Source organism: Ceratotherium simum, chromosome 5 (genome assembly GCF_057802395.1).
Source record: "Ceratotherium simum simum isolate JZ-2026a chromosome 5, ASM5780239v1, whole genome shotgun sequence".
Lineage (NCBI taxonomy): Eukaryota > Metazoa > Chordata > Mammalia > Perissodactyla > Rhinocerotidae > Ceratotherium > Ceratotherium simum.
Window position 1 is genome coordinate 51,302,500 of NC_141904.1, and position 12,460 is coordinate 51,314,959.

At 41.1% G+C, this 12,460-nt stretch overlaps 1 protein-coding gene and 1 pseudogene across 5 annotated transcripts in view; one reads left to right on the top strand and one right to left on the bottom strand.

The window, feature by feature from the left end:
- Window positions 1-55: 55 nt before the first annotated feature.
- On the bottom strand, window positions 56-805 carry LOC147917044 (uncharacterized; annotated as a pseudogene).
- Window positions 175-12,460, top strand: part of RBM6 (RNA binding motif protein 6) — a 109,758-nt gene continuing 97,472 nt past the window's right edge. For 2 of the 5 annotated variants that reach the window (XM_087431050.1, XM_087431051.1), the window contains exon 1: window positions 9,882-9,900. The gene's annotated coding sequence lies outside the window, so the exon portion shown is untranslated. Of the gene's footprint in view, window positions 277-1,046; window positions 1,150-9,866; window positions 9,901-12,460 lie in introns of those variants that run through there. The other 3 variants (XM_004419725.3, XM_087431047.1, XM_087431048.1) reach the window with 3 other exon arrangements.

The following is a 12,460-nucleotide window of genomic DNA, read 5'->3' on the forward strand; positions in this document are numbered from 1 at the left end:
GGAAGCCAACGAACAGCGTATCCTTACGCCCCGCCCCCGCAGGCAAAATACCCCCTTAACCCCCCCCGCCCCCCCCCCCCCAATGCGCGGGGCATGGCGGGAGTACAACTCCTTGCTGTACTCCATTTCCCGGCGGGCTGAGCGCTGAAGGCGGCGGCGCCGCGCCTTTGTGGAGGCAGCGGCCTGGTGCGGAGGAAGTTCCGGTCTCCGCGGCGCTGGGTCGGTGGCGGCGGCTGAGTATTAGGAGGAGCGGGCCGTGGAGGCCGCGTTGCCTCGGTAAGGGCCGGGGGCGGTAGAGAGGGCTTGTCGGAGTCTGCGGGGAAGGAGCCGACCTGTCAGGCCGCTCTGGAAGTCGCGGGCCCGCGCGGCCTGGAAGCTGCGGCTTCGGTGTCGCGGGGCGGCCGCGGCCTTGCTCGGAAAGAAGAGAGCGAAGTGGCGGTGTAGTGAGGGAGGCACCGCCCACCGGAGGAACGCCCCGGAACGGTCGCGGGCCCGGGGCGGGGCGGGGCGCGGCGGTAGAATTACCGGTCCAGCCGCCGGGCGGCCGGCCGCGGGATCGAGGGCTGGTGCGTGGTTGCGGTTCGGTGCTTCTGGTCTGCGGAGCCGCAGGCGGGCCCTTTTTTCCTCCTTTTTTCATGCTGTTGCAGGAATCTGATCCAGTTCTCAGGCATCGCTTGAAAGGGAGCCCTTCTTGTGCCTAGCACGTAGCCTCGCGCTCAGGCCTGGACAGACACGAGTGGGCTCGGTTGGACCACAGGGCGCGAGAGCTCGGAGCCCGGCACCCGGGGCGGTAGAACCTGGAGGCGGGGGAGTGGTCTAGTGGGTTCCGCGCCCGTTGGGCAAATGTGAGAGGAGAGGGATGTTTCCTCGTGTTCACTCTTTAGATTCCTTTTGGCGTTGTAAATCTGTGTTTTTCCCTTAACTTTAGAATTGATGTTGTGCTTCTGGGTTCAACTCTGGGAGTGCCTTTTTTAACGAAAAGAACGGGCCTTTTTTTGTAGGGCACGTAAACTGTAAGGGTAATTGTATTTTTTACGTATTCCAGGTTTGTTTGTGAAGGTCAGAGTTGCTGGATCTAAGTGAACGAGTTCAGTAGATTGATGCGTCTGGTCACCTGGTTCATTTTCTGAACTCTGGATTGTGCCCTAGGTTTGTTAGTTTTCAACTTCCTGTTGAGTAATGCCACCAGTGTGAGTGCTTTAATAATGTCAACATAAGCAAACTTGGGAGGACTCTAAGGAAGAGGTATCAAGAACTGATGAGTGGTAGGACTGCCAATGTCTGAAGTAACTAATGGTATGTTACCATTTTGGTGAAACACAACAAAATTTGGACCTGAGCTTTGTCATATTAACTAGCACCTAACTAGGTACCTAACCTAGGTTAGGTACCAGGTCTCTAACCTAGGTTAGGTACTAGGTCTCTCTTTCTGGACATCTATAGCACCCTTGTTTATAGAATTGTCTTACCAGACTTGGGTTTATTTTTGTTGCCTTTACGATCCTAACTTCTTGTAGCCTTTCAGAGGAGATTTGTCAAAGGGGAGGTTACTAAATGAAGTCACTGGTCTTACTGAAGATACTTGGGCAAGGTTATACTCTTCTGCCAATGTTTAAATGTATAAGATGGTGTTAATAATTTGATTCAGAGTTGTATTAAGATTAAAACTATTGGAAAGTTCTGAATCTTTAAAGATCATAAATCTTCTTTGATGGACTCTTCCAGCTGTATATCAAGTGCTTAGAATCAGTTTTTCTGCTAGACTCCAACAATATGTTATTCGTCTCATTCACTTAGTTAACGGGCATCTATTGAGTGCCTTTGATAACCCTCCTGTCATACTGTAGGACTCAGTATAGCAGAGTTGGTAACTGTAAGGAGCTCTAGAATCTGATAGGGTTTGAATCTCTGACTCGTCCACTAACTCAGTGACATTGGACAAGTTACCTAATTTCAATTTCCTCATATGTGAAATGAGGTTACGAAATCTAACCACCTCATATAGGTTGTTGTGAGGTTTATATAATACATGTAGTGCCCTTAGAACAGTGCCTGGTATGCAGAAAGTGTTCACTAAATGTTAGCCATCACTGTTACCTCTTTTTTAAGCTAAGCTTTGTGGAGATATAATTCACACACCATACAGTTCACTCATTTAAGGTGTATAATGGTTTTTCATGTATCACGTTACTAATATTTTTACAAAGTTGTGATGAATAATTGTAATGAACAACAAAACAATAATTTGTTACATATGTTGTAACAAAATTTGTCATTTAAACCATTTTTAAGTGTAAAATTTAGTGCATTAATTACATACACAATGTAGTGCAACCATCACTACTGTCTATTTCCAAAGCTTTTTCATCACCCCAAACAGAAACTTTAACCATTAAGCAAGTAACTCCCATTGTTTCCTCCCTCCAGCCCTTGGTAACCTCGGATCTGTATTCTGTCTGTATGAATTTCCCTGTTCTAGGTACCCCATATAAATGGAATCATACAATATTTGTCCTTTTGTGTCTGGTTTATTTCACTTAACATAATGTTTTCAAGGTTCATTCATGTCATAGCATGTATTCAAACTTCATTCCTTTTTTAAAAATTAAAAAAAATTTTAATTGAGATATAATTGACATCTTCATTCTGTTTTAAGGCTGAATAATATTCTATTGGTGTGTATAGACCACATTTTGTTTATATGTTCATTTGTTGGTAGATAATTGGATTGTTCCCACCTTTTGGCTTTTGTGAATAATGCTGCTGTGAACATGGGTATACAAATATCTCTTCATGTCGCTGCTTTCAGTATCTTTGGGTATATACCCAGAAGTGGGTCTTATGATAATTTTGTGTTTAGCTTTTTGAGGAACCACCATTCTGTTTTTCCACAGCAGTTACATCATTTTATATTTCCACCAGTAATGCACCAGGGTTCCAATTTCTCCACATCCTCGCCCGCACTTGTTATTTTCTTGTTTTCTGACAATAACCACCTTAATGGATGTGAAGTAGTATGTCTCTCTCTTTCTTTTTTCCGTTTTTTTTTTTACTGAGGAAGATTTGCCCTGAGCTAACATCTATGCCAATCTTCCTCTATTTTATATGCCGCCACAGCATGGCCGCTGATGAGTGGTGTAGGTCCGTGCCTAGGAACCTAACCCGGGCTGCTGAAGCGGAACTTGCTGAACTTAATCACTAGGCCATGGGGCTGACCCCCTTTTTTTTTCCCATTTTCAGTGTACAGTTCAGTATTCCATTGTTCTATATGTTCTGTCCTTTTACCAATACCATACTGTTTCGATTACTGTAGCTTTGTAGTTAAGTTTTGAAATCGAGAACTGTGAGTCCTCCAACTATGTTCTTTTTCAAGATTATTTTGGTTGTGTAGAGTCCTTTGAAATTCTATGAGTTTTAGGATGGGTTTTTTCTAAGAGCATTGGCTTTGGAATTAGATGGTCTTGAGTTGGCATATTAGCTTTTCTTCATATTAATTGTATTGTTTTGGGGCAAGTCTCTCAACCTATTTGAGCCTCAGTTTCATAGTCTGTAAAGTGGGGATAGTAATAGAACTTACCCCATGGAGGACTTGTGATGATTAAATGAGAGAACCCATGTAAAATGCTTAACTGTGGCGGAGTCAGCACTCAGCTGTGCTTGCCTTTATTATTCTTGTTTCAGGGTAGGAATAGACATACTCAGGGAGGTCCTTTCCAGCTAATGTTGTTATGATTTTAAATACCTGAACATAGTAGCAGTAGTTATAATATTTAATACATCGTTGCTTTGTCAAAGCTTTTTTTTGGGGGGGCATAATTTACATATCATAATGATGCAACCATTACCACTATTCCTTTTTTTTTTTTTTTTTTTTGTGAGGAAGATCAGCCCTGAGCTAACATCCATGCTAATCCTCCTATTTTTGCTTAGGAAGACCGGCTCTGAGCTAACATCTATTGCCAATCCTCCTCCTTTTTTTTTTCCCCCAAAGCCCCAGTAGGTAGTTGTATGTCATAGTGGCACATCCTTCTAGTTGCTGTATGTGGGACGCGGCCTCAGCATGGCCTGAGAAACGGTGCGTCAGTGTGCGCCCGGGTTCCGAACCTGGAGCGCGCGCAGTTAACCGCTAAGCCATGGGGCTGGCCGGATCACCACTATTCTGATTTAGAATGTTTCCAACACCTCAGAACATTCCCTAGTTCCTGTTTGTTGTTAATTCCCACATCCCACTCTAACTGCAAGTCCTAGCATCCACTGATCTGCTTTCTGTCTCTGTAGTTTTATATTTTCTAAAAATTTCCTATAATTGGAATTATACAATTCTTAGTTTTTTGTGTCTCGCTTCTTTCACTTGTAATGTGTTTTGAGGTTCATCCATGTTGTTGCATTCCTTTGTATGGGTATATCACATTTTGTTTATCCATCTACCTGTTGATGAACTTTTGGATTGTTTCCAGTTTTTGGCTGTTATAAATAATGTTGCTCTGAGTATAATTGTTTCTTATGCATGATCTCATTTACTTCTTATTGTAATCATATGAGGTAGATAACATTATTATTCCCATTGTATAGAAGAAGAGCTTTGAGGCATATAGAAGTTAAATAACTTACTAGGGGTATATAGATAGAAAACTGGAGTTTTGATTCAAATCCAAGGAGTCTGACTCTAAAACACTTGTACTAGGCCAACCACCTTGAAACCCTTTTACTCTTGGACCACTTAAGAGAATTAAAAAAAATTTTCCCCTAAAATTTTGAATAGCTCATTTACCTCCTTGCACATTTTTAAGTTAGCATCTTAACATTTCTGTCATAAATGGCTGCAAAGGATGTATTTTCTGGCATAATATGTATTACATATGTTTTTTTTTTTTTTGAGGAAGATCAGCCCTGAGCTAACATCCATGCCAATCCTCCTCTTTTTGCTGAAGAAGACTGGCTCTGGGCTAACACCTGTGCCCATCTTCCTCCACTTTATATGGGACGCTGCCACAGCATGGCCTGACAAGTGGTGCATCTGTGCGTGCCCGGGATCCGAACCTGGGTCGCCAGCAACGGAGCGCATGCACTTAACTGCTAAGCCACGGGGCAAGCCCCGCATACGTTCTTTAAATATATATTTGTCAGAACCTTGGAACTGCAGATTTTATGGAAAATGTCTGCCATATAATGTAATTGGCAAATAAAACTTTAATGTCAGTCATTTAGCCAAATCAGACTGCATCATTGGGAATGCATTCCAAATCCCAGTGATTTTTTTTTTTTTTTGAGGTCACCTTGGTTGATATCCCAATGATTTTTGAAATAAACTCTTAAAATAGTAGTAGCTAGCATTTACAGAGCATTTTATTTGTCAGGCATTGTTTTAACAAGTTTACGTTGTCGTCGTATCCTGTTAACTCTATGAAGTAGACATTATCTTCATCCTTATTTTTACGGATAAGTAAACTGAGGTGTTAAGTTAAATAACTTGTTTAAGGTTCTACAGTGTGGCAGAGCCTCCAAGCAGTCTGGCGCTGAACCCAAGCAGAGTATGTCCAGAGACTGCACTTGTAGCCCTTCACCACCACACTGTACTTCCTTACAAAGCTCTCTCTTAACCTAGGAACCTGACTGTAATTTGCTGGTGTAAGGGACCAGGATATAAGAATGTTTAAAACCTGGGAAATTTTTATTCATAAGAAAAAGCAGCTCTGATGAAGTATTTAAATGTCTCCCTACAGTAATAAAGTCTAATTTGTACATGAGCTTGAGATTCCTATGGGATAGCCAAGTAGTGATTTCTGGCAAGCATTTGGACTTTATAGGGGAAGTCTAGGCAGGAGGTGGAGATGGGGAAATTATCGTCATAGAGATGGTAGTTTTGGTGGTTAAGTTGGGAATAGATGAGATTGCCCAGTGTCTTAGCTTGCGCTGCTATAACAAAATACAATAGACTGTGTGACTTCAACAGTAGAAATTTGTTTCTCAAAGTTCTGGAGGCAGAGAAGTTCAAGATCAAGGTGCCAGCTGATTTGGTTCCTGGTAAGGAACCTCTTGGCTTGCAGACAGCTACTTTCTTGCTCTATCCTCACATGGTGGAGAGAGAGATCATCTCACTTTTGTCTCTTCTTATAAGGACACTAATCCCATTCATGAGGACTCCACTCTCATGACCTAATTATGTCCCAAAGGCCCTACCATCACATTAAGAATTAGAGCTTCAACATATGAATTTTGGGAGGACACAAACATTCAGTCCATGGCACCTGGGGATAGCATGTGGATCAAGAACAGTGCTGGGGAATAGTATTGAGCCCTGGGGGATTAGCAATATTTGATGGACATTCATTTATTTATTCAACTGATATTTAAAGGTTTTTTATTAGTGTGTGTGTGTGTTTTGCATGAGAGAGACTTGAGTATGTTTACAAACAAAAAGAAAGCAGTCAGCAGAGGTAATATAGGCAAAAAAAGGAGGTAAGTGATAGAACAAGGTAAGGGTAAGTTCTTCAAGCTACAGTCTTCAATCTAGGAGTACACAAAAACATTCCACGGAGAAAGTGGGCGTGTATATTTTTAAGGGAATCAATGCACAAAACTTCACCTTCAGTAAATGCTCTTCTTAAGAATGGATCTCGGGGCCGGCCCCGTGGCTTAGCAGTTAAGTGCATGCGCTCCGCTACTGGCGGCCCAGGTTTGGATCGCGGGCGCGCACCGATGCACCGCTTCTCCGGCCATGCTGAGGCCGCATCCCACATACAGCAACTAGAAGGATGTGCAGCTATGACATACAACTATCTACTGGGGCTTTGGGTGAAAAAAAACAAATAAAATTAAAAAAAATAAAAATAAAAACTTATAGTTGGATCTTAGTTGGGTAGGTGCTCAGACCAGCCCTTGCCAGTCACTGCCCCCTTGATGCTCTTAGCTGAGTGTCCTATGGAGCCCGAAGTATTTACTTTGGAAAATATTAAAGCGTTTAAAGCAAAATCAAGCCACTGCATACCACAGCTAAAACTAATAGAATAGGACCCCCTGGTCTGCTTTGTTGGCTTTTGGAACTGGAATTGTGATTAAAAGGGATGGCCCTGGGTATTGGTATTATGCTGCTAGAGGTGAAATTCTTGGCCTTTGCAAGATGGACCAGAGTGAAAACATTTGCCAAGAATGTTTCTATTAATCAAGGATTAAGGGCGGAGGAGGCTCGAAAGCAATCGGCACCATCATAATTCCAACCATAAAGGATGCTGACCTACCCATTGGTCAGCTTCCAGGAAACCAGAGTCTTTAGGTTCTGGGGGAGTGTGATTGCAAAGCTGAAACTTAAAGGGATTGATAGAAGGACATCACTAGGGGTATAGCCTATTGCTTTATGTGATGCTCGCCGTCTCTGAGGACCAGCTGACCCCTATTCAACTGCTATCCATGTGGAACCATTTTTCACTTCAACCTTCAGAGCTCTTATGTGACTCTTTACTACTACCACCAAGATCTGCACCTGCAGCAGCTTCACCTGGGCTCACATCCTGATTTTCAGAACTCACCACAGAGGCCCTTCTACTTATTGCTGTGTAGCATGAGTTGGGGGTGGGATCTGGGCAGTTGAGGTAGCAGGCCCTTCTCACTCCCACTTGCATTTTCACTGCCAGCCATAGACGTGTATAGAATTGATGTTTTAGTGCCACTTATTTTCAGAGTTAGATGCTGTGGTAGGTGATTTGTTATATACTCCTTAGTAGATTCTGACTTTCTTGGCTCCTGTCTTGCTCTATATATCAACCAGTATCTTTGCTGGAGTTTGATGAGCTTCGACATTTAAAGCCTTAACCTGGTATTCAGTTCATCTCATAGTGCCAGTTCTGCTTACCAAAAGTGACCCTGACTCCATGCCAGCAACTCAGAATTTTTACCCATTTAAAGTTTGAGAATAGTTTGAGGTCATTTTGGCCCCAAGACCAATAATCATTTGCTTTGCTGGATTAAACTGCATGTCTGTAAGAACTCCAGCTATCCTGAGGAAAACTTTGGAGGGAACCACTACTAGATGGTTTGGCACGTCTTTTGCCCCATTCCCACCAGCAGTGTACCCGAGTTCCAATTTCTCCACATCCTTGCCAGTTTGTCTTTTATTATAGCCACCCTAGTGGATGTGAAGTGGTGTCTTATTGTGGTTTTGATGTGCATTTCCCTTATGGGTAGTATTGAGCATTTTTCCTCTGCCTTTTGGTCATTTACATATCATCATCTTTGGAGAAATGTCTATTCATAGCCTCTGCCCGTTTTTAAAATTTTGAGTTATTTGTTTTTTTGCTATTAAGTTATAAAATAGTTCTTTTTTAAAAAATTCTTTTTATTTTATTATATTTTTTTGCTGAGGAAGATTCGCCCTGAGCTAAGATCTGTTGCCAATCTTCCTCTTTTTGCTTGAGGAAGGTTTGCCCTGAGCTAAGGTTCTGTGCCAGTCGCCTTCTATTTTGTATGTGGGTCACCGCTGCAGCATGGCTGCTGACAAGGCATGTAGGTCTGCGCCTGGGAACCCAACCTGGACCACCGAAACAGAGCGTGGTGAACTTAACCACTGGGCCATGGGGCCAGCCTTATAAAATAGTTCTTTATATATTCTAGATATAAGTCCCTTATCAAGTAATACGTGATTTGCACAAGTTTTCTTCCATTCTGTGTGCTGTCTTTTCACTCTCTTGATGGTGTCCTTTAAAGCACAAAAGTTTTTAATTTTAATGATATCCAATTTATCTATTTTTCCTTTTGTTGCTTGTGCTTTTGGTATCTATCGTATCTAGGAAATCATTTCCTAATCCAAGGTCACAAAGATGTATGCACATTTTTTTCTAAGAATTTCATAATTTTACATCTTAAATGTTTAGGTCTTTGATCCATTTTAAGTTAATTTTTATGCATGGTGTGAGGTAGGTGTCCAACTTCATTCTTTTGCTTGGGGACATCCAGTTGTCCCAGTACTACATGTTGAAAAGACTATCCTTTCTTTATTGAATTGTCTTGCCACTCTTGTGTAAAACACTTGACTCTAAATGTGAAGATTTATTTCTGGACTCTCAATTCTCTTCCATTGATCTGTATGCTTATCCTTATGCCAGTGCCACACTGTCTTGATTACTGTACCTTTGTAGTAAGTTTTAAAATCAGGAAGTGTGAGTCCTCTAACTTTATTGTGCTCTCATGAGCTGCATAATGATGTTTTGGTCAATGACAGACTGTATCTAAGACCGTGGTTTTATAGGAGTATAATGAAACTGAAAAATTCCTATTGCTTAGTGACGTCGTGGCAGTCATAACATTGCAGTGCAATGCATTATTCACAAGTTTGTGGTGATGCTGGTATAAACAAACCTTCAGGTCCTTCAGGAGGTATTCCAGAAGAATGCATTGTTATCATAGGAAATGACAGCTTCATGTGTATTATTGCCCCTGAAGACCTAGCAGTGGGACAAAAGGTGAAGGTGGAAGACAGTGATATTGATGATCTTGACCCTGTGTAGGCCTAGGCTAATGTGTGTGTTTGTGTCTTAGGTTTTAAAAAAAAAGTTTAAAAAATTAAAAAAAATTTTTAAATAGAAAAAGCTTATAGAATAAGGATATAAAGAAAGAAAATATTTTTGTACAGCTATACAATGTTTGTGTTTTAAGCTAAATGTTACTACAAAAGAGTCAAAAAGTTAAAGTTTATTAAGTAAAAAAGTTACAGTAAGCTAAAGTTAATTGGTTATTGAAGAAAGTTTTTTTATAAATACACTTTATTAAAAAGATGTTTTTGTATAAACATTTTATAAAGTGTTTATAGAGTCTAGTGTACAGTAATGTCTTAGACCTTCATGTTCACTCGCTAGTCACTCACTGACTCACCCAGAGCAACTTCCAGTCCTGCAAGTTCCATTCATGGTAAGTGCCCTATACAGGTGTACCATTTTTTATCTTTCATGCTGTATTTTTACTGTGCCTTTTCTGTGTTTAGATACACAAATACTTACCATTGTGTGACAGTTGCCTACAGTATTCAGTACAATAACATCTTGTACAGATTTGTAGCCTAGTAACGATAGGCTATACCATGTAGCCTAGGTGTGTAGTAGGCTATAGCATCTAGTTTTGTGTGAGTACACTCTATGATGTTTGCACAATGATGAAATCACCTAATTACACGTTTTTCAGAATGTATCTACGTCAAGTGATGCATAACTGCATATATTTTTCTCTTTTGCATAGATATCATATTACAAATAATATTTTGTCCATATTTTTAAACTTAATATATAATAGCTCATCCTATATCAATTAACGTAGCTATCTCATTTTTTAAGAGTTGTGTAGTATGTCAGTAGTACAAATATACTTTATTGATGTACATTTAGATTTTATAATCTTTTGCTATTACAAACAGTGCTGCATTATGTACCTTTGTAAACATGTCACCTCATGCTGTAAGTTTCTAGAGAATGAAATCCTAAAAGAGGAACTGAAAAGTCGGGGGTCACATGCGTTTTAAATTTTGTGAGGGCCTGGCCTGGTTGCATAGTGGTTAAGTTCACACACTCTGCTTCAGTGTCCTGGGGTTGGCAGGTTTGGATCCTGGGCACAGACCTATGCACCGCTCATCAAGCCATGCTTCTATAAGTCCCACATATAGAATAGAGGAAGATGGGCACAGATGTTAGCTCAGGGTCAGTCTTCCTCACAAAAAATAAAAAATAAAAATAAATAAATAAATTTTGTGAATTTTACAGTTTTCCTTTATTGATTTCAAACTTCATCCCATTTTGGTGAGAAAAGATACTTTGTATGGTATTTATCTTATAAAATCTGTTGAGACCTGTCTGTGGCCTAACAAATGGTCCATCCTGCATAATATCTCATGTGTACTTGAGAAGATGTGATTCTGCCATTGTTGGGTGGAGTGTTCTATATATGTTGATTAGGTCTTGTTGGTTTATTGTGTTGTTTAAGTTCTCTCTTTCCTTACTTACAGTCTGTCTGGTCAATCCATTATTTTTTTTTAATGTTTTTATATTTATTTTTTTTGTGAGGAAGATCAGCTGTGAGCTAACATCCATGCCAATCCTCCTCTTTTTTTTTTTTTTTTTTTTTTTGCTGAGGAAGACTGGCCCTGGGCTAACATCCGTGCCCATCTTCTTCCACTTTATATGGGACGCTGCCACAGCATGGTCTGACAAATGGTGCATCGGTGTGCGCCCGGGATCCAAACCCAGGCCGCCAGCAGCGGAGCGCATGCAATTAACCACTAGACCATGGGGCCGGCCCCAGTCTATCCATTATTGAAAGTGAGGTTTGAAGTTTCCAACTGTTGTTATAGAACTGTTTATTTCTCCCTTCAATTCTTTCAATTTTTGCTTCATACATTTTGATGATCTGTTATTAGGTGCATAGCATTTATGATTGTTTTATTTTCTTGCTTTATTTTTTGAACCTTTTATTTAATATATAATGTCCTTTGTCTTTCATACCTTTTTAGATTTAAAATCTGTTTTGTGTGATATTGATATAGCCACCCCAGCTCTCATTTGGTTACTGTTTACATGGGGTATCTTTTTCTGTCCTTTCACTTTCAACCTGTTTGTGTCTTTGGATCTGAAGTGAGTCTCTTGTAGACAGCATATACAGTCATGCGTTGCTTAACAACGGGGATATGTTCTGAGAAATGAGTCCTTAGGTGATTTTACCATTGTGTGAACATCGTAGAGTGTAATTACACAGACCTGGATGGTATACCTACGCTGTATGGTACTAATCTTATGGGACCGCCATCATATATGTGTTGTTATGCGGCACATGACTGTAGTTGGACATTTTTGCGGCACATGACTGTAGTTGGACCATATTTTTAATTTAATCTGCCAGTCTCATCTTTTGATTAGAAGAGTTTAAATTATTTGCATTTAAAGTAATTATGGGAGGAAGTCAAGATGGCGGCGTAGGCAGACTCTGAACTCACCTCCTCCTGCGGACACAGCCAATTTACAACTACTCGTGGAAAAATTACCCCTGAGACAGAACTGAAAACTGGATAAGAGGAACTCGTGCAACAACGGACAATCCTAACTGAGGTAGAAGAGACAGAAACTCCCTTCTGGTGAGGAAAAACGCCGCCTTCACAAGCTGCAGTGCCTCACGGCCGCCAGGGAGCAGCCCACAGGTATGCAGCCCTCCCTGGAGGCGCAGGGCCCTGAGCCGGGAGCGCCCCCGCTGTGGGCATTTTGTGGACCCAGCACAATCGAGACGAGTGGCATAATATCTGACATTGCCTGCTACTAAAACATTGGGGAATACCCCCAGAAAAGCTGGTTCACAAAGAAATCAAAACCGGCTCTTAAAGGGCCCACATGCAAACTCACCTGTTTCAGAAAACAACCTAAAATCACCAGAAAGAAAGGTGCACAGTGCTTTGGTGAAAAGAGACTCACCTAATAGGCCCTGTGTGCATCTC